At 37.7% G+C, this 23,881-nt stretch overlaps 1 long non-coding RNA gene and 1 pseudogene across 1 annotated transcript in view; one reads left to right on the forward strand and one right to left on the reverse strand.

Annotated features, from left to right (window-relative positions):
• LOC147826605 (uncharacterized) overlaps nt 1-23,881 on the reverse strand; it is a 249,695-nt gene that overhangs the window by 211,577 nt on the left and 14,237 nt on the right. The gene's annotated exons all lie outside the window — the stretch shown is intronic.
• LOC101722732 (large ribosomal subunit protein uL30 pseudogene) lies at nt 14,186-15,014 on the forward strand (annotated as a pseudogene).

Here is a 23,881-nt window from a genome sequence, read left to right on the forward strand (position 1 = left end):
CCAGGTCACAGAGGCAGCGTGGCCGGGTTCTTGCCAAATCCTCCACCAGCTCCGGTGCAGTTCTTCTCAGAAACCACTCTCTAGATGTGCGATTCAAGACCAAGTAACAGCTCAACTCTAGCGCTAAATAGTGTTGCTGATTGTATCAGAAATTGAGCGGGGCAAATGAGCAAACCCACAGTTACCAAAAACAGACTTCTATTTAAACCTCCGGCTGCCAAAATCAAGAGTGTCTTACAAAGAACTGCAATGGGTAAATAACAGCATTAATGATTCTCTAGCGGAAATACCAACCATAGATCAGTTAATTTTACGAACATTTACTGAGCATCTTTAACGTTCTAGGTGCTGAGTGATAACTATCATGCACGCGAGCAAACATTGCCAAAAGATGTCATCGGTTTTGTTCATAAAAGCATGAAAACGTGCTAGTGTCATGGCTACAAAGGGACACAGGAGAATCCTTGCCAATATTTATAAGTAACTGTAATGACAAGTAAGCACTTGTCAACTTTGAAAGATAAGAGAAAGACACTGCTGGCAATAGAAACAGCCTCCATGAAGCCACAAAGGGCATAATATATTTGGGAAATAAGCAGAATTCAGTGTTACTGGAGCACAAACATAAGGAAAATGGTAAGTTGCGGACACTGATAGAAGACAGATTGCAAGGAGACAGGTATACCAAGCTGTTTGTTTGGATTTCACTCAGTGAGCCATGCAGTCTTACCTTAAAACAAGTGAGGTAAGGCTATATTTTTTAGTAACACAATAGTTTCACACCTGTAGCACACAGGAACACACCTATAATCCCAGCACTCAGGAGGCTGAGGCAGGAGGATCACCACAAATTCAAGGCCAGCCTGGGCTACAAAATGAGGCCAAGTCCAGCCTAGAATAATCATGAGACCCTGTCCCTAAAAAACAAACTAGAAAAAACTCATGTGAAAGGAGCATTTGGTAGGAGGTGACTGAGCACACAAGAAACGTGAAACAGCGGTAGAATGGTGCAAAATTGGAGGAAAGTGGTAAAACTGGTAGGATTTGATAACTAAGACTCATTACAGAAAGAGTAAACATAACAGCTAAGTCACCCAAGACTTCTAATTTTAGAAACCGAGGGAGAAGTGAAGCGATTGACTGAACATAAGGAGGAAAACTCAGAGTCCATGTCCTCAAATCAAGGCTTCCCCTGCCTGGGCAGGCCAGGGGCGTTTCCCAAATTCCTTCCGTTAGCTGGGTCCCACACAGGCAAGTCTTTGATTTTAAGACAGTGGAATAGGTGGGTGGATTTAGAAGTTTGAATCTCAGGAGAAATAGCAGATTGGGAGTTGGGATTAAGGACTAGACCCATGAGAAGGAGGAGAGGTCTCCTACTGGGCTACTGAATGACCAAATTTGTGACAGTAATGTGAAGATATTATTCCTCTGATGTGCATACAGATAATCAGGCAACACTGAAAATACAGGGGGTAAACAGTATTGAAAAACAACCGCAAGAAAAATCAAACACTATCATTGTCTAGCACTGCATTAGCAGACACAAGCAATGTAAAAGGCAAGATGGGAAGAAGCTAATGTTGCTTTAACCCATCCTACCATCCCAGGGCTGATGTGAAGGTACAGCTGATTTTCCCAACTAGAAAACCACATATTTGCAGGGCATGGTGGTGCACGCCTGTAATCCAGGCACTCAGGAAGCTGAGGCAGGAGGATCACCATAAACTCAAGGCCAGCCTGGGCTACACAGTCAGTTCAAGGCCAGCCTGGGATACATAGCAAGACCCTGTCTCAAAAAGCAAACAAAAAGGGCAGGGGATTTAGCTCAGTGGTTTTGCCACCTGCTGTGCAAGCGCAAGGACCCGAGTTCGATCCCCTGTACCAAAAAAAAAAAAAAAATCAGATATATGTATTTCTTTATACGCCACAATTTTCAAAATAATTGAGGCATTCCAAATATTATATCCTGAAATTTCTGAAAATTTTGCCCAACTGCTGCAAAAATATATTTATACCTCAATATAAAATGTAAGTAAATAGTGCACACAAATAGTACTTTTATATTTTAAATGTTTGGAATATGCATTAATGTACTTCCTTACTCTTTTGAGACTCATGACTGGAATAAGAGAAAATGTAAAATATGGATGTTGAAATGCAATTTCTGGAAAAAAAAAAAAACCAATTCTAATATTTAGAAATGTTTCCTTACTTCCTAGCAGGATCATCTAGTCAATTTTTTCAATTAAATAATTTGTGCCCAAGCAGCTTTATTTTGCATTAGTGTTATAATCTGAGAACCAAAAATTCACTCCCAAAAAAATATTCCTCACAATGGAATAATACTTCACCTACACCAGAAATTGTTCCAGGAAAATTATAAACATACAGAGAGATTACTGATACTCTCATCAGCCCTTCCTTCATTCTTTATTTGACTTTTTCCCATTTAAGTACTGACCAAGTTTGCCTTTGCTAAGTTTCAGAGAGAGCCTGTAGGCAAAAAATTATAAGGTGTCTGAATTATTTAAAACTTTAAGGCTTCTGAGGCATCTCCTCTATTTTATAGACCTTGAATGGATCAGTGTCAACCACTAGAAATGTAGACTCAATGATCCTATAAGCCCAAATGACTGTTCTGTACCCAAATGAAAAATGTCACGTGAGCCTTTGGCCTTGCAGAATTTAACCAGAATGGGGTTATTTATGGGGTTCTCACAGCCTGGTCACTAATAAATCTTACAACCAGACTCTATGAAGAAACCAATTTCCTTTCTGTTACGTTTCGGGAGTCAATGATGGCTGGGAAAGTCGTCCGCACCTCGGACTCTGTCACACAAGCCTTGGAAGAACATTTTCTCTTAGCAACAGGAGGAAGAGTGATTCCGTTTAGGTTTTCTCTCCATGGGGAACATAGCCTAGTGGTTAAAAAAAAGACTTTGAATATTGTGTGACTCTAGAATGCAAAAGTTAAAGCATAATCCATCCCTTGGGGCTCTAAATTGTTCTAAATTTGAGATGCGCAACTGGGATATCTCAAAGTGAATTTGGGTTGCCTAGAGTACATCCAAATCTTCTGCAAAATTGATGCACACACCCGTTGTATCTGTACAACATGACAGCATGGCTTAAATATAGTTCCTAAATATAACGCATAGCTGCAGGCTCAACAAGCCACGTATGGCACCACATTTAAGGTGCACCCAAACCACGAAGAACAACATAATCCCTTTGAAAGTAGTTTGATTTATCTCTTTAAATCTGTTGAGTTTCTAGTTTAAAATGGCACACTATACACACATTCACTTCCCTTTCTTCCTGAAATCACATTAAGCTAAGTATGGTGGTGCACACCTATAATCCTAGCACTCAGGAGGCTAAGGCAGAAGGATCACTGTGAATTGGAGCCCAGTCTGGGCTACATAGTGAGTTCAAGGCCACCCTGAACTACTTATAGTGAGACTCTGTCTCAAAAAAAACCAAAAAATAAATAAAATCACATGAAAATGTTAGAAATATTACAAGGAAAACTACATGTCGAATAGCACTGCAAGTGGGAATAAGAGCAACCAGTAGATCACAGAATGTTAGAAACTTTGAGGCAAGAAAAGTGGTGGGTATGGTACAGGCTGAAAGGCCACAGGAGACTGCAGCAGAGGTGGAAACTATTTTAATGGCAGCATCCTGTGGAGGTACCGAGTTAGGAATGAGCAGAATAGAAAAGAGCAAAATGCTGCAGGGCTATAATTAAGAAGATAAATTTAAAGGACTTTGCATAGACTAGTCAGTTGGCAAACTCTTCTGAGAAGCCTTCCTCCCTCTTCTGCACAGCACCAGGCTATAGTATTTGTCCCAGGAAAAGACCCTGGAAATGCTACTTTGCGAATTCCTGAGATCTTAGAAATTTAAAACTGAAAAAATACCAGAACACTCTCTTCTGCACAAGCCCAAGTTGTAAACCTAAGTTGTTAACAGTGAACATTTGGGTAAAACATAATATCTATTTACAGAGTTCAAGAATTCAAAGCCAAGTTTTGATCATTTTGTTGAATTCCTTCTCCCCTACAATGTTGCATTCTGGGAGGCTGAGGCAGACGGATCTCAAGTTCAAGCCCAGCCTGGGCAGGCTGATGACTTAGCAGAACTTTGTCTCAAAATGTTTAAAAAGACCTTTACAGCTGGACATTCATATTAAGTTTACTTTTTAGGACAGGTTTCCTTTCTCAGAAATAAGGCATTCTTTACAAGTCAACTGTTCCAGGGCTGGGGATTTAGCTCAGTGGTGCTGCTGCCTGTCCCACAAGTGCAAGGTCCTGAGTTCGATCCCTGGTACCAAAAAAACAAGTCAACTGTTCCAGTGTATCTGCCCAATTTTCCTATAATTATAGGAAATTATTGACTTGGTCTATTAGTATGATTAAAATAACTGCATTTCTTATTGGTGTTTTATTGTAACTAACAGGGGATATAAGTTGGGAGTTTTGTCTTTCAGAGATGAAAAAGAAAAGCGGCTTACTTGATAACTTCTGTGTCACTCCTCTCCCACCGCAGTAGCAGCTGTGCACTCAGGCTGGCTCTCTCAATACGTGGCGTCTGCTGTCTGTCCCAGGAGCGAGTGGGACTCAGAGCCACCACAGCATTGTGCTGTCCTCCAAGAGGCATCATGGACACAAGGGAGCTTCCAACCTTGCAGACAGCAAGCTGCCTTACTGAAGGTAGCCTGAGGAAGGACTGTGAGAATGACCGTGTGACTGACTGAAGGTTTCCCCTGGGCACCCACTGTCAAGAACACAAAAGCAACCAACTCAAATTTTTCTGGGGCGTCAGTGGCTTGGAAGAAAACTCCAGGGATGAGTCATGGGGTGCATTTCTAGAGGCCACATCACCTGCGCTCTTGCTGGGGAAAAGGGCCAAATTGCGGGGAAAACAGAGTGGGGGGGGGGGTTACTCAGAGAACAGCGGCTCCGAAGATTTACACTCAGAAGGCAAAGTCTGACTTAGATCTTAAACTATTTAGCTCACATTTTACTCCTTCATGCAGCAGGACTAGAGTTACATGACTCACAGAGTCTGGATATCTTAAGGGATGAGACAGATTTGTCAGAATAAAACTGGGAGTGTTGTTTTACTTGGTGGTGTGAAAATTAATGATACTACTCTTCAATAAAGAAGGATAAACTTGAGCCATTTGTAGGGAAATGGATCACCTTGAGACCATAAAGTACGTTGGACATAAAGCTTAAATATCACAGTTTTACTTGTAGGATAAACCCAAACTATAAATAAATTATTGAGCAAAATAACATATAATTAGGAGATAGATCTTTTGCAAATGAGAAGGGGGTGAAGAGTTGGAGGAAGGGGGAGGGAAGAGAAGGAGAGAAAGCATGAAATGTGCCCCGTCCATGTACTAACTTCTCGTGCTGAAGGCCATCATTACCTACTGCAAACATGGACTAATAAAATAAAGTCCAAGATAATATAAAAAATAAAGTGGAAAGAAAAAACGAAAATCAACGGTATGTGTTATACTCAAAGGCACCTCAGATTTGCTGAGCTGCAGTTTCTGTCCTTCTAGGAGAACGAAGCTGCTTTGTGATTCTTGCAACAAGTGCCAGAGCTTCTCTATGCCTGGCTTTTGCCAGACATCTGTACCTACTGAACTGGGGTCCTTGTCTACCTGGCTATTCTAATCTCTCCTAAATGCTTTGTTATGTTTGCTATCATTTCATTTTTTTCCTCCTAGAATTGTGTGGCTCGCCCACCAGTTTTATTTCCCTCTTTCCTAATGACAGATAGAAACAAGTACATATGATGTTTCATAGATGGGCATATGTCTAACAGGTAAAACAAAGCACCCATAATGTTTGTTTATTAAAAGTCAATAAAACTGAAAATAACCTTGCATTAGTATATTACATCACCCTTCTGTTATATTATACCTGGTTTTACATTATTTTACCTAATCTTAAATTCCTAAATATAAATGAACCAGAGAGCAGAAAACAGAAGAATAAAATTGAACAAATAGGGAAAAATGACCCCAGGGGAACAGAAGATACATAACAAAAACTGCAGCAGATTTGAACTGGCTATTGCACTCCTAAAGAAAGAATAAGTTCTTATGGGGGAAAAAGAGTAATCAAAGAAGAACAGCCCTTGTATTTTAAAATATATAAATGATTTGTGTTTTGTAAAAATCAAACATTACAATTAACAAAATAAAAAGTGAATAAGAGTTCATAGACAACACTGAAAATAAATGAAAAATCCAAAGAAAAACAAAGAAATTTATTGATCCCAAAAAGCAAAAAATTAAAAATATGATAGAAAAATTGAGATTAGAAAATAAAAGCATAAAATGTAATATACATCATATGATACTTTAAAATAACCAAAATCATAAGATAACACAAAAAGAGAAACCAAACAAAAATATCATAAGATTATGATTTTTCAAGAAAATACATCTGATCTGAAGAAAGAAATGAGTCTCAGACTGACAGACACTGACAAGTTGAATTTTTCAATTTTTAAATAAATACAATGTAAAGCCCTCATACAGGCTGATATCAGAAAAATTACAGAACTTTAGCAAAAAGTTTATAGACTTTCAGAAAAAAAGGGAAAGCCAGTATTGGAGCTACACTCTGTAACTTTGGGGTTATGAACAGTAAACTAAATGGAAAAATACTTTTGAGATTCTGAGGGGGGGAAATGTCTTGAACCCAAGACTCTTTACCTATGTAATCCAGCAAATCTGAGGTAAAGACAAGGCATTTTCAGTCAGACAAAGAGTCCAAGAATTAGCTTTCCATGAGCTTCCCAGAAGAAGATACTTAAAAGCTGTGGTGGACACTCCCCGATGGGCCTCTACCACCCTTCCTCTTTCCTTTCCCACCAGGCCTTACGGTATGGTGGCTGCCAATGTTGTAGCTCGAGTTTTCCATACTTACTGGCAGACCAATGATGTGTAATGCTGAGGTGAGACTTCACAGAGACTTGGTAAGGCATCTTGCTAAACTGCAAGGAGTCTCTGCCCTTCTCTCTGGCTTCCCACCTGTAATGTGGGTAGAGTTTGGGGCCTTGGCAGATACCTTGAAGAAAAGACAGCTCCATGGTAGAAACTGAACTCAATGGCTCGGGGAGCATAAGGGCATAAGGGTGTTGTGTTCCTGCAGTAGTACCAGCATCGAGGCACCTATGCCCAATGTTCCTTGGTGAAATACATGGATAAAAAGAGTGTGTTCAACATGCATATCCAATTTATGAAAAATAATGATGGAGATTCATGCACCCACGGCCAGTGTAAGAATTAGAATATTACCGCTTCCAGGGCAGAGGAGGTGAACCGCGATGGCACCAGCATCACCATCACCACCCCCCTGTGGAAATGAGAAGATGCGTAAACAAGCCTCAAAAACCGAGTTCCAGATCACCTACAGCAACCCCAAAGGGAAATGACACAGAATAATCTGATACTCAACCACCTGGACTCCCTGAACTGGCAACAAAAGAGGATCTGGAAAACATGAAATCAGAAATAATTTCTCACATAACAGCAGAGATTGTGCTCATAGTGCAAAACATGATTAATAAATATAGAGAAGTCACAGATAAAAAATTAGAGGAGCTTAAGAACATGATGGAATCCCAACATAGGAAACAAATGGAATCCATAAAACGATGCAAACAGATTTGCAGGAGATTAAAAACTCCATCAAAAGTCTGTGCAGCAGAATGAACTAATGTGAGGATAGAATTTCAGATATAGAAGATAAGATTGCAATTAGTGACCAGAAAAGAAAAATTGCTTTAAAATTGTAAGGGACCATGAGAAATCAATCCAGCAGCTTCTAGACAATGCAAAGAAGAATAACATAAGACTGACTGGAGTCAATGAAGAAACAGGACAGTGCAGATGACATAAAAAACTGTTCCCAGAAATGATGGCAGAAAACTTCCCAAGCAGGGGAAAAGAAACTGACATACAGATAAGTGAGGCATATAGGACTCCAACTAGCCTTGATCAAAAAAAGTCTACACATAAGCATATAATAGCTAGGATTCCAGAAATCCAACGGAAGAACAAAGTTCTACAAGCAGTGAGAGAAAAGAAACAAATCACATACAAAGGAAAGCCCAGCAAAATCACAGCAGACTTCTCAATGCAAACACTCAAGGCAAGAAGAGCTTGGAGTGATGTATTTCAAGCCCTAAAGGAAAACAGCCTCCAACCTAGACTGATGTACCCTGCAAAACTATCTTTCAAAATTGATAGAGAAATAAGACACTTTCATGATAAAGAGCACCTTAGGAACTTCATGAATATCAAACCAGCACTCCAAAAAATTTTAGACAATGCCCTAGGAAAAGACAATGAGGATCACAACCCCAGGAAACCCAGCAGAATGAATTCATTGGGTGTGACAAATTAAATGCAATGGGGGAGAATCCAACAAAAAGCAAAAGTCATGACAAGGCTTTTAAAACTTTTAACTTCATCTCTCTAATGAGTATATAACTCAATCTTGTTATTGTACTGATTAGTATTTTTCTGATTCTAGTGTTGCACACCTTTCCTTGTGCTGTACTGGCTATTTATCATCTTCTTGTGTCTACTTTTTAATTGGGTTGTCTATTAATGAGCTGTAAGAGTTCTTTATATATTCTGGCCATAGATTATATGCATTGTAAATATGGTCTGTTTAAGGACTACTTTTTATTTTAACGATGTCATTTAAAGTTCTAAATTTTTGTGGAATCTCATTTATCAATTTTTTTCTTTTATACATCATGTTTTTTGTATCCTAGGAAGTTCTTGCCTACCCTAAATTCATACACATTTTCCCTCATAATTTCTTCTTAAAGTTTTATAGTTTTAGTCTTTTATATTTAGGTTCATATATCCTTTCAAGTTATTTTTATGTATGGAAATAAAGAGTTGAGGTTAATTTTTTTATATACAGATAACAGGTGTTCTAGTGCCATTTGCTGAAAACACTATCTTTTCCTCTGCTCTTGAATTGTTTATATTTTATAAAATATTAATGTTAAATAATCTTTCAAAACTCAGTGGACTATATATGTGTGGTTCTATTTCTAGATTCTCTGTTTTATTCCGATGATCTATATGTCTTTCCTTACACCAACACTACCTTGATTACTGTAGCTTTAGACGAAGTCTTAAAATTAGGTATTAAACGTCTTCCAACACTGTTTTTTATTTCTTTTTCTTTTTACTTTTCTAGGTCCTTCCTACTCCTACATAACTTTTAAATTTCAATATCCAATTCTTCATTTATAGCAAGTATACATAGACCTGAATTTTTATATATACCTTGTGTTTTCTAATCCTGCTAAATTCAAATACAAGTTCTAGGGACTCCTAGAGATTTCTTAGTGTTTTCTCTGTAGATGATCATTCCATTTACATATAAAGATTTTATTTCTACCCTGCCAATCCCATCCTAATTGTGTCATTTTATTGCCAGACTATTGTGGTTTGGGCCTATGTTTCAAAGTTTAATGGACAGATAAAGAGTAACCATATCTGCCCTTGTTCCCCACCTTAAGGAGAAAGCATTGTATCTTCTCCATTCATATAAGGTGTTTTTGCTGAAGTATGGAGTACATGTCTTCGATCTGTTGAGAAGGTTCTGTTCTACTTCTGGTCTCCTGATAGCTTTTACCATGAACAGCTGTAGAATTTAGTCCAATACTTTTTCTCCAACTAGTGACAGGATCATATGGCTTTCTCCTTTCCTCTGTTAAAATGATGACTTTTGGGGGTCGATCTTCCAATGCTGAACCAACACAGCCATCCCTATAATAAAACCACTTTCTACATACTGCCAGATCTGACTTCTTATAGTTTTGTTAAACAAATTTCTATCTGTGTTCATACCTTTTTCTTCTATTTTCTTTATCCAATCTTAGGATTAACACAATGTTGAGTTCCTAAAATGAGGCGAGAAGTGTTCCTTCTTTTTTCTACTTTAATTGTTTGATATAATTTATCAGTTAAAATGTTTATGAGCCTGCTGTTGTCATATAGGTAGGTTTTCAAGCTAGGAATATACTTTCTTTAATAGGTGCTATTCAAATTTTATATTTCCTCCAGAGTGAGTTTCATTAATTTGTCTTCCAAGGTACTTTGTAGAAGGTGTCAAATTTATTTCAAAAAAGATTTTTGTAATATGCTTTCTATATCCTTTTAAATTCTGTAAAATCCGTGGTAATGTCTCCTAGATCTTGATATTGTAATTGTAAAAATTTATAGTTCATATTGTGTAATAGGAAGAAAAGGTCTAAAGGAACAGGGGAAATGGGTGGGGAAAGGAAAGAAGGGAAAAAATATGAGAAATGGGAAAAAATGGGAACAAGTCTTTGCAAATAGGGAAGAGTGGAGGGGGTGAAGGGAGGGCAGGGGAAGGGGCAAAAAATAAGAACCAAGGTACTCATGTAATGGTACAAGATCCCAATGATGAATGTAACTGTATTTTATACCTAAAATGTACCAATAAATTTAATGGGAATAAAAAAGGAAAAAAAATGAATTAGAATATTACCACGGTGTGGATATATTACCTACCTGTAGGATATTCTCCTAATAATATCATCCTTTCTTCACAGAAATACTCCCTACCATAATTTATGATAATTATTTCTTGCTTTTTCTCTGTAGCTTTATCATATATACATGCATTTTTGAAATATTTTAGTTTTGCCTATTTTCACATCATATACTATATGTTATCCTGTGGTTAGCTTTCTTTTATTTCTATCTGAATTTTTATTAGTTCATGTTTGTCTTACATGATAACTTCACTCATATTTGGGAACTGGGACATGTACATATCACACCCTCATTTTTACTTCCTTTTCCCCTTCTCATTCCCCTGTAGCCCCATTCCCAAATCCCCTTCCCATCCCCACAAAATCCACCTCATTTTCCATTATCTATCTTTTATTTTGTTCTTTTAATTATTTATATATCATATAAGAGAAACCATGTGATATTTAACCTTCTGTGTCCAACTTATTTCATTCAGCATTATGGTCTCAAGGTGCATCCATTTTCCATTTCCATTTCCATTTTCCTTTATCTATTCTCCATCTATATTAATATATAATTATATTATATGTCTTATATATATATTTCTTTATCGATTCATCTGTCAAGGGCATACAGGCCACTGCCAAGATTTAGCTATTATGAGTTGTGCTACTATACACAGGGCGTGCATGAATCACTGTAATAAGATGACTTTAACTCTTTGGGGAAGACACCCAAAAGAGGTACAGTTGGCTCAAATGGAATTTCTGTGTTTAGTTTTCTGCAACTCTCCATACTGATTTCCACGGTGATTTTACTAGCTTACATTCTCACCAACAGCGCAGAGTTCCCTATTCCCCTGGTTAGTACTTGTATGGGAGAGTGGCTGGCTTTGATCGGTGTATTTTTGAGTTTCACTCATATGATAGTCAGGCTGTGGGGTTTTTTTCACTGATAAATAGTATTCCTTTATCTGAATGTATTTCAGTTTAGATTCATAGCGTTCTACTGTGTGTGTGTGTGTGTGTGTGTGTTTATCACTAGTGATTAGACTAGGCAAGCACTCTACAACTGAGCTACACCCTAACCCCGGACTCTCCTACTGATATGGACCTAGGCTGTGTCCACTTACAGTGGCTCCTTGACTTACAAACTCAATTCACTCACAAGGGCTGTTAACTCAAGTTGGTAATTGAAGGCTCAGGCTCCTCTACTCAGCCTTCAAAGGCTCTCTCCTGTACACAGGCAGATCTCAGTGTCCTTAGAGAGACACTGGCCCAGCACTCTCAGTTAACCCCACACAGGAAAGGACGTTGTAGTGTTCCTTCCAGAACTCTCTAAGGGTTAAATGTGCATCTAAGACCATCTGGAAGCACAAGTGGCTGGCTTTCGGGTCATAACTCAAGACTTTGTTCATAAGTTAAAACTAAAATTCCAGTCATAACCTTAATTGTTTGTATGTCGAGTCCACTGTACTTTGTTGTTATTATTATCATTGTTGAGGTTGCTGCTGCTTTGCTATTACGAACAGAATTGCTCTGTTCCTGCAGTGTCTCTCGGAACTCAGGTGAGCACTCGCCATGCTCTGCACCTACAGAAGGAACCACTGCATCACCGGAATTGCACACAACTCCCTCTACCAGCAACGCTCTTTCCAAGGACAAACACTTGAGCACTGTATGAGAGCTCATCTCATCTTCAGAACTTGATATTTTCCAACTTTAAGTTTATCTAAGGTTGTACAGTCGTATCTTATTCTAATCTCACTTTGAATTTCCTTGATTTTTATGAGATTGTAAGATAGTCCCTACTTGCGTGGTTAATTTCTCTTGTGTCTTGTCCATTTTTCTATTTGATTATCTTTCTCTTTTGATTTTCATATGGTAGGAAATGAATTTTGTCCATTACATATGTTTCAAAGGCCCTCTTACAATGAGTAGCTTCCCCTTCAGTCTTTATGATATGTTTCAAGGAGGAAATGCTCTCATTTAATATAGTTGAATGTTATAGCACTCACTTATTCATAAATTTTTATGTCTTTTTAAAAAAATAGTACTATGCTAAAATTTCTTTAATGTTTGTATCTTTTTCTATTTGTCTATGATATGGTACTATGGGAATAAAAGGTAATTTTCTTTTTTCTGTATGGGAAACCAATTGCCACAGGATCATATATTAAAGACTACCTTTCCCACCAGTAGGATATGCCTATCCTGTTATTAATGAAATTTCCATTTATACAAATATCTTTCTGTCACCCCTACTCTGTTCCTGTGAGTCTAATCGCATATCACTCTGCCCTTACAGCATTTTAATTACTACAGACCTATAGTAAGTTTTAAAATATGGCAAAACAAGTCTCCATTCTTCCCCCACACCCAGTTTCTTCCAGTGTGGGTTGGCTATTCTTATCTTCTTGCTTTTTAATAGACATAATAGAATATTTTCTTTTCTTTAGGTCCTAAAAGAAAAAAATGGTAATTTGAATGAAACTGATCATTTGAACCTAAAAAAATATCTGAAAGAGAATTACCATTAACACAATTGTCTTGTAATTATAATCATGAGATATTTCTATGTTCTAGTTATTCTCATAGCTGTCAATAAAGCTTATAATTTTCTCCCCAAAGCTTGTACATCTTTTACAATATCTTTATAGGTACTTTGTATCTATATGACCTTTGTACATGACCTCTATAAAACTATATTAAGGCATCGTTTGTTACAGCTAATTACATCATATACAAAAATGGCACTTTTTATTTTTTACCCCAGTAATTAGAAATTTTCCCTCTCTTCTTTGTCTAATTGCCTAGAACAGGACTTCCAACAGACACAAACACCAGCTCTCTTCATGTAGTATAGCAGGTATGCTTGCAACATGTCAAAGTTATATATTACTCTTGTCGTAATATTTTCCATATAGTCTTGATCACATTAAGAAGTTTTCTTCTAGTTCAAACTGCTAGAGCTTTTATTACCAATGGAAGCTGAATTGTTTTAAATATTTATATATTTTTTCTATAGTATTGAGATGATCACATGGTTTCTTCCCTTTATTAAAACGTATCATCTAATGTTAAATCAATCTTGCACTTAGACACTTGACACTAGTTTTGATAAGCTGTATAAAGGAAGACAAGTTAATCAATCTGATTCTCAAAAAATGAAAAAGACCTCTCCCAAGTATGAGAGGAAGAGCTGCCCCCTCCCTGCAGCTGGGGATTTTTGTTGCTGCTGTTGCTGTTTTGTTGTTGTTTGTTCTTGCAGTATTGGGAACCAAAAAAAGGGCTTCACACGTGCAACCCACCCATTTCACCCCTGAGCCACACCCAGCCTGGAAGCCACACCCAGCTCTATTATGAGTGCATGCCAGCGTGCAAAGTGAGTGGGGCACAGTTCCACAGCCAAGGTGCCGGCTACCCGGGTCCAAGGATAAGTCAGCGTGCACTACAGGGACTCGCTGGGTTGAACCATGTCCCGAGAAAGAATCTAACAGGACACTGCAGGCTTGCATTTAAGGAAGGGGAATACTCTGTGTGTTCCTGATTTTTCTTGATAATATTGAAAACAAAATCACATACTAGAGTACTCGGTTCCAGTGTTAAAGATGGCTTGGTTCTCTTTTCCGGCTGGAACCATGGAGAGTGTCGAAGAGAAGAAAAAGAAGGTTCCTGATGTGCCAGAAACCCTTAAGAAAAAGCGAAGATGTTTCGCAGAGCTGAAGGTAAAGAGCCTGAGAAAGAAGTTTGCCCAAAAAGTGCTTCAAAAGGCAAGGAGGAAGTTCATCTGTGAAAAAGCCAGGCACTATCATAAGGAGTATAGACAGATGTACAGAACTGAGATTCGAATGGCAAGGATAGCAAGAAAAGCTGGAAACTTCTATGTACCTGCAGAACCCAATTGGCATTTGTCATCTGGATCAGGGGGATCAATGGGGTGAGCCCAAAGGTCCGCAAGGTGTTGCAGCCTCTTTACCTTCGCCAAATCTTCAATGGTGCCTTTGTTAAGCTTAACGAGGCTTCAATTAACATGCTGAGAATTGTGGAACCATATATAGTTCCATATATAGTTTGGGGGTACCCAAACCTGAAGTCAGTAAATGAACTAATATAAAAGCGTGGCTATGGCAAAATCAATAAGAGGCGAATTGCCTTGACGGATAATGGACTGATTGCTCGATCTCTTGGTAAATATGGCATCATTAGCATGGAAGATCTGATTTATGAGATCTATGCTGTTGGAAAATGCTTCAAAGAGGCAAATAACTTCCTGTGACCCTTTAAATTATCTTCTCCATGAGGTGGAATGAAGAAAAAGACCACTCATTTTGTGGAAGGTGGAGATGCTGGAAATAGGGAAGACCAGATCAACAGGCTTATTAGAAGAATGAACTAAGGTATCTACCATGATGTTTCTATGATTTGGTCAGTTAATAAAAAGTATCTGCTTCCAAGTTGAAAAAACAAAAAAGAAGATGCCTTGGTCATATTTGTATACAGAAAGAAAAGCACTGGATCTTATGTGGTTTTCATTCACAAATCTTTCACTGCCACTTAAAAGTAGCTTTGGCTGCTAACACTTTTTTTTTTTTCAGCTTTCATTTTGCCATAGAAATTAACATTTCTGTTACTACAAATTATTCTTATTTGCAAATTCCAAAGAGCTCCCAAAGCAAGAACAGGCTCTAGAACTCCAAGACAATGGAGAAGCCCAGCCTGATGCAGAGGCCTTGAGTATCTTCAGAGCACCGGGTCTTAATATTAGAGAGCAGGAGCCACTCCCAGTGCCCAAGAAGAGGCTTCTGGGCCACCATACCACCCCCGTCAGCACAGAGGAGGTGAGCCACTTCCAGCGCCCAGGAGGAGGCTTCCGGGCCGCCTTACCACCCCCACCAGCACAGACAAGGTGAGCCACACGGGCACCAGCAACACGTCACCCCCACCCTCACTGCCATTGAAATTAGAAATGTAAACAAGTTTCAAACCCAAACTTCCAGATCACCTAAAACAGCCCCAAAAGGAAATGAGATGAAACACTGTGATACTCAACCACCTGGATTCCCTGAACTAGCAACAGAAGAGGATCTGGAAAAAATGAAATCAGAAATAATTTCTCACATAACAGCAGAGATGGTGCCCATAGTGCAAGACATGATTAATAAATCTAGAGAGGACATGGATAAAAAAATAGAGGAACTCAGGAACATGATGGAATCCCAACATGGGAAACAAATGAAATCCATAAAACAGATGCAAACAGATTCCAGGAGATTAAAAACTCCATTGAAAGTCTACACAGCAGAATGAACCAATGTGAGGATAGAATTTCAGATATTGAAAGTAAGATTGCAATTACTGATCAGGAAAAGAAAAATTGCTTTAAAATTGTAAGGGAACATGAGAAATCAATCCAGCAGCTGCTAGATGATCCAAAGAAGAATAACATAAGACTGATTAGAGTCAATGAAGAAAGAGGAGAGAGTGCAGATGACATAAAAAAACTCCTCACAGAAGTGATGGCAGAAAACTTCCCAAGAAGGGGAAAGGAACTTGACATACAGATAAGTGAGGCATATAGGACTCCAACTAGCCTTGATCAAAAAAAATCTACACATCAGCATGTAATTGTTAAGATTCCAGAAACACAACATAAGAACAAAATTCTACAAGCAGTGAGAGAAAAGAAACAAATCACATACAAAGGAAAGCCCATCAGAATCACAGCAGACTTCTCAGTGCAAACCCTCAAGGCAAGAAGAGCTTGGAGTGACATATTCCAAACACTAAAGGAAAACGGCCTCCAACCCAGATTGATGTACCCTGCAAAGCTATCTTTCAAAATTGATGCAGAAATAAGATATTTTCATGACAAAGAGCACCTTAGGAACTTCTTGAATACCAAACCAGCACTCCAGAAAATTTTAGACAATACCCTAGGAAAAGACAACAAGGATCACAACCCCAGGAAGCCCAGCAGAATGAATCCATTGGGCATGACAAGAAATTAAATGCAAAGGGGGAGAATCCAACAAACAAAAAGTCATGACAATGATAAGTCAATATGTATGAGTTATAACCATCAATGTTAATGGTCTCGATTCACCAATCAAAAGAAATACTCTGGCAGAATGGGTAAAGAACAGAGATCCAACAATATGCTGCATACAAGAAACACATTTAATTAAAAAAGAAACTAATAGTCTGAAAGTTAAAGGGTGGAAAATAATACTCCATGTGACAGGAACCTGAAAAAAAAAGCAGGAGTAGCTATCCTCTTTGCATTTCAAATGAAAATCTGAAACACTCTGGTCCCAAGAATTTCAGATAAGGGATAGGCAACTTGTATGTACAAATCTATTGTGAACATGTGTTTTCATTCCTCTTAAGTAAAAACTTAAGAACAGAACTGTTGGTTCTTAACAGTAATACAAGAAATTTCTATATTGTTTTCCAAAATGATTTTATCATTTTACATTCAAATTAGCAGTATTAGGAAGTTCTAACTGGTTTACACCACCTAAGCTGATATTTGTTCTTTTAAAACTTTTAACTTCATCTCCCTAATGAGTGTATAATATGATCTAGTTATTGTACTGGTTAGTATTTTTCTGATTCTAGTGTTGCACACCTTTCCTTGTGCTATACTGGCTATTTATCATCTTCTTGTGTCTACTTTTTAATTGGGTTGTCTATTAATGAGCTATAAGAGTTCTTTATATATTCTGGCCATAGGTTATATGCATTGTAAATATGGTCTGTTTAAGGACTACTTTTCATTTTCTTAATGATGTCATTTAAAGTTCTAAATTTTGATGGAATCTCATTTATCAATTTTTTTCTTTTATACATCATGTTTTTTATACCCTAGGAAATTCTGGCCTACCCTAAATTCATAAATATTTTCCCTTATAATTTCTTCTTAAAGTTTTATACTTTTAGTCTTTCATATTTAGGTTCATAGATCCTTTCAAGTTATTTTTATGTATGGAAATAAAGGATTGAGGCTAATTTTTTACATGCGGATACCAGGTGTTCTAGTGCCATTTGCTGAAAATACTATCTATTCCTCTGCTCTTGAATTGAGTTTATGTTCTATAAAATGTTAATGTTAAATAATCTTTCAAAACTCTGTGGACCAAATATATGTGGTTCTATTTCTAGATTCTCTGTTTTATTCCAATGATCTCTATGTCTTTCCTTACACCAACACTTTCTTGATTACTGTAGCTTTAGAGGAAGTCTTAAAATTAGGTAATAAAGGTCTTCCAACACTGTTTTCTTTTTCTTTTTACTTTTCTAGGTACTTTGTATTCCTACACAACTTTTAAATTTCAATATCCAATTCTTCATTTATAGCAAGTATACACAGACCTGAATTTTTATATATACATTGTGTTTTCTAATCCTGCTAAATTCAGATACAATTTCTAGGGGCTCCTAGAGATTTCTTAGTATTTTCTCTGTAGATGATCATTTCATCTACATATAAAGAGTTTGCTTCTACCTTGCCAATCCTATCCTAGTTGTGTCATTTTATTGCCAGACTATTGTGGTTTGGGCCTATGTTTCAAAGTTTAATGGACAGATGAAGAGTAGGCATATCTGCCCTTGTTCCCCACCTTAAGGAAAAAGCATTGTATCTTGTCCATTCATATAAGGCATTTTTGCTGAAGTATGGAGTACATGGCTTATCTCTTGAGAAAGTTCTGTTCTACTTCTAGTCTCCGGATAGCTTTTACCATGAACAGCTCTAGAATTTGGTCCAATACTTTTTCTCCAACTAGTGACAGGATCATATGGCTTTTTCCTTTCCTCTGTTAAAATGATGACTTTTGGGGGTGGATCTTCCAATGCTGAACCAACACTGCCATCCCTATAATAAAACCACTTTCTACATACTGCCAGACCTGACTTCTAATAGTTTGTTTTGTTAAACAAATCTCTATCTATGTTCATACTTTTTCTTCTATTATCTTTATCCAGTTTTAGGATTAGCACAATGTTGAGTTCCTAAAATGAGGGGAGAAGTGTTCCTCCTTTTTTCTGCTTTAAATGTTTGATTAATTTATCAGTTAAAATGTTTATGAGCCTGCTGTTGTCATATAGGTAGGTTTTCAAGCTAGGAATATATTTTCTTTAATAGGTGCTATTCAAATTTTATATTTCCTCCAGAGTGATTTTCATTAATTTGTCTTCCAAGGCACTTCTTAGAAGTTGTCCAATTTATTTCAAAACAGATTTTTGTAATATGCTTTCTCTATCCTTTTAAATTCTGTAAAATCTGTGGTAATGTCTTCTAGATCTTGATACTGTAATTTTAAAAATGTATAATTGATATTGTATAATAGGAAGAAAAGGTCTAAAGGAGCAGGGCTATTGGGAGGGGAAGGGTAAAGGTAAGAAGGGAAAAGAAAAAATATGAGAAAAAGAAAATGGAAAAAAATGGAAACAAAGTCTTTGCAAATAGGGAAGGGTGGAGGGGGTGAAGGGAGGGCAGGGGAAGGGGAAAAAAATAAGAACCAAGATACTCATGTAATGGTACAAGATCCCAATGATGAATGTAACTGTATCTTATACCTAAAATGTACCAATAAACTTAATAGAAAAAAATATTAGAGAGCAAAAGGTTTCTTTCTCTTGGTTTTCACCAAATTCAGCTTTAATAAAATAAAAATAATTAGGCTCTGGACTGTTGTGGTTGAGAGGGTAAAGAAACACTAAAATGTCCCTCTTTGAAGAGAATTAATAATGGGAAAAGGAAAAGCTTGGAAAATTTTACTTTACATTTGTAAAATGTAAACACTCTGTACTGTTGGAATTATTTTATCCATATGCATAAATCCCTTTTTTTTTTGGTACCAGGGATTGAACTCAGGACCTTGTGCTTGCAAGGCAGGCATGGTGCCACTGAGCTAAATCCCCGACCCCATAAATCACTTTTGAAATTTACAAAAAGAAGAAGTTTATCAAAAGATGAAATATTGTAATATCTTTTTGAAAAAATACATGTTAAATGTGTTAAAATCTAAACTTTCCTCCCTTATATGTGAGGCAGGATCTTCATATCCTGAACAAAAGGGCTCTAACTTTTGAAATATCAGAATTCATTTTTAATTCACTAAATTTCTCAAGGAATTTGAAGATTTATTATTATATATATTTCTTCTTTCTCTGTGCAAAATCAAATACTATATGTTTACATACTTGCCTGTATTTTTAAATGATCTCTCTGCAAATTATCTAATCAGTAAATACAAATATATCTTCACTGTAATTAGAAAGAAAAAAATTTAAACCCAAAGTATTCCAAGCACTCCGTATTTGATTCCATGGATCAAACGACTACAATATTTACCATTAATGAAGAGCTTCTACAAATTTACACTGGGTAATTGAACCCAAAAGAAAACAGACTAAGTTAATGATGATAAAAATAATTATCAGATGATAGAAAACAGGAGAGACTCTGGAGATGGAAAGGGAAGGAGAGGGAGGAGTTAAAACAATCGGTGTGATATGAATATGTAACATACTCCATGTTGGATATATTTACTATGTATTGCAAACCTATACTAATAAAATTACATGTAGATAAATAAAAAATAATTATTTCCTCAGTGAGAGATGATGTATTCTAATATGCCAAGTTTAATTCTTAAAATATTCCATTTTTTTGAAAAAGGAAGTGTGTGTATGTACATAAGTGTTTGCGTATATGTGTGCGTGTATGGGCACATTCGTATGCAGATGAATAGCAAGTAGAAGGGGTGTTCATAAAATCACTGCCCTTGCTGCTGCTCAGGAAAGAATGAAAGTGGTAGGGGAATAATACAGAGAGAATTCCGCATTGCTGAGTACAGTTCTGCATAGTTTGAACTTTTGACAAAAAAATACATGTATTCTCTATTTAACATATATACATATGTAAATCAATATTTTAAGAAATTAAAACTGAAATTTCTAATATATAAAAATAAAGGAAATCATTTTAGGGTATTGAAAGCTTGATATTGAAACGAAAGATCTAGTACATGATATTAAGCATTAAAATACAACATTGTTTAAAGTAAATCAATAATCTTCAAATTCACTTGATTTATGGCTAGACTTCTACATTCATATAGGCTGTTCCTGAAGTGTGATACACCCTCATTCCATTAAAACAGTGAAAATAGGAAAACAAACATAATTTCGGGGCATAAGTTCTCAAGTTTGATCCCCGGTACCAAAAAAAAATGATGTGGGGAAAACAAACATAATTTCTATAACCTGATGATATTGCAAGTCATTGTCTACGCGTATTCAAAGAACACGGAAGACTGGTGAAAGAAACAAAATAAAATATACTTAGCTGAATGTAGTGACACACATATGTAACCCTAGCATTCTGGGAGCCTGAGGCAGGAAGATTACAAGGTCAAGCCCAGCCTGGGTAATTCAGCAGCTTAGCAAGACCTTGTCTCAAAAATTAAAAAAAAAAAAAATTAAACCAGATTAAATTGAAAAGGGTCTGGGAGTGTAACTCAGTGTGGAGGCCCTGGGTTCCGTCCCAGTATGAAATACATACATACTTTTATACACTTTTGGTGTATGTGTAATACATTGACTTTTCAGGGCGGGAAAGAGGGGAGAATCTGACAGTCCAGTGGTCTCTCTCCGTCTCCTGAGCGGTGCCGAAGTTAAGGGAAATGGGAAAAGTGCCCCACGGGTTCCCACCTTCCAAATCCAGGAGCCATTTCCTGAGACCTGGCCGAGGCGAGCCCCCGGCACTTCCCGTCAGTAGCAGAATTGCCTTTCGGAATCTGCGTGTCTCCAGTCTTAGGGTGAATAATTAATGCGCTTGCACTCACAGACCTTGGTAAAGAGCACATATTTTACAAGTAAATAACCGATGTCTAATAGAAAACACCGGCCCGTGGGACCGGGTTCTGGGAAGCCGCGTGTGTCCGCCCCCCGCCCGGCTGACGCTCACCAACTTCCGCTTCCAGAGCTGATGTTCAGTCCCAGCTACTGCGGTCGGCTTCGTTCTCAGATTGGCAAATGAATGTCGTTTGTGGCTATGTAAGAGAGTGGAATTCGCTGTATCGCGTAGCCACAGGAAGCCACCAATAATGTTAACAGATCATCTGGCCATAAATTTATTCTGTGTTGAATTATGCATTCTATCCTCTGCACCTGAAAGCACTTTTCTTGTTCCCTGTATTTGTGTTTCTCTTTTCTACTTTGTGAATCATTTCTACATTCATAGAGGATATACTGCGTGAGGCTCAAGCCTACTTACATAATCATAGTATATATAATTATTCAGCCTCATAGTGACGCATGACTTTCAAATCTATTTCCATCTAATGTTTTTTTATCAGGCTTTTTAGTTTCAAATCCAAAGGCCCTCCATGGCATCAAAGTACATAAGTAAAGGAACTGACCTCTTCTCCTGGTGAGGACTCAGGATTTCAGACTTCCTGTACGACCCTTGTTTTCACAGGTTTTTCCTTCCCACCTGTGGACTTATTTCGAGTACAACCGTTTTGCATTTATGGGTCCTAACCGTCCTGTGGTTACTTGGGAGACATAAATTAGGTCTCATTTTCTATACACTTTGAGAGGCTCAAGCAAAGACAGGAAACTTGGGCTTGTAAAATATCCTGAGTACGGGCCTAGGCAAAGAAAGTTGCTAGTGAATCCAAAGAAGGGACTGAGGGCCCCAGGGAGGTGGAGTCAGGATGATGGGGTCCCAGGGAGCAGGAGAGGCAACCCCGCTTCTCTGCTTCTGTTTCCTCATGTGCAAAGAGAAACTACCGTTTCTCCCTCCTAGAGCTGTTCCCGAAATCAAGTTAAATAACAGATTCAAAGTACATGACATACAGGCTTCAGAAATATTAGTTCTTCTCATGCTCTTTTTGTGTCCCTTGTCCAGTAGAAGTAACACATCTAAAACTCCCAGATACTGCTACAAAAGCAAAAATAAACAAATGGGATTTCATCGAACTAAAAAGCTTGTGCACGCAAAAAAAAAAAAAAAAAGCACTCAGCAGAGTCATGGTGATCAACATGCCAGTGGCAGGCAGGCAGATAACTTGATTTAAAAACGGACAAAGGGCCTCAAAAGTTTTCTCTCCAAAGAAAACCCACAGCTTGTGAAGGGGTATATGAAGATACGCTCAACAGCCGGCGTTGTCACCAAAAAGATGAGAGGCTAAGCATGTGAGGGTGCTCGGAGAAGAGAGAGCCCCGCACCCTGTTGGTTGGGGTGTAAATGCGTACACCCAATGTGGGAAACAGCATGCAGGCATCCCAAAAAATTAAAAATAGAACTATTATATTGACAATCTTTCTTCTATGTCATGATCTGTAAGAATGGAGATCAGCATCTTGAGGAGATATTCTTCACTCCCATTTTCATTGCAGCATTACGACAAGGGCCAAGACAAAGAATTGGCTTAAAAATCCAGCAATGAATGAGTGGATGAGCACCTTGTATGGTATAAATACAAAGTAGAATACTATACAGGCTTCAAAGATAAAGAAGTCCTGCCATTTACAATAACACAGATGAAATGCAAGATACTCTGTTAGTGAAATGAGAGACTTAGGACAAATAGTGCATGACCTCATTTACATATGTAAGCTTAAAAAGTTCACTTCCTGGGCCAGGGATTTAGCTCAGTGGTGCCGCCACCAGCCTCGAAAGCACAAAGTCTCAAGTTCGATCAGCGGTTACAAAAAAAAAAGTTCAATTCCCAGAAGCAGAAAGCAGGTTATTAATAGAGGGGACCTGGGGAATGAGATGCTAGTCAAAAGATCTATTATACAACATGATGAGTAGTGTCAAGAACAATACATTGTGTTCTCAAACATTTCTGAGAGTAGATGTTAAGCCTTCTCACTCCAAAAAGATAAATAGGTGAGGTAATGGATATGTTGATTAGCTTGACATAGTCGATCCATAATGCATGCATAGATCTACACATCTTGCTGCACATCACAAATATGTACAATCTTTGTCAATTTAAAACTAAAATACAGAAATAAATTCATATCACCTAATCAAAAATAAATCTAAAACTCCAGATATCACCTGTCAGGAAATATCACTATGAAGTCTACTGTGTAAGATCTGAATGATGATGCACCACACAGTGCTTGCCCTGCCTCTCCCCCAGCCAGGACTCCCTTGCCTGGTGCTCATCCCACTGTGAATAACACCTCTGGGAGCTTTTGTTGAATACCAGCACCTGTACTAAGCTGTGACTTCATGGGGATGAGAGGCTTTTCTGTTTTACCCCACTGCACCCCAGAGCCTCGCCCAGATGCAGCAGCA

This window comes from Heterocephalus glaber, unplaced genomic scaffold (assembly GCF_053883595.1).
Source record: "Heterocephalus glaber isolate CG9 unplaced genomic scaffold, H.glaber_assembly_v1.0 deba00001465, whole genome shotgun sequence".
Taxonomy (NCBI): Eukaryota; Metazoa; Chordata; class Mammalia; order Rodentia; family Bathyergidae; genus Heterocephalus; species Heterocephalus glaber.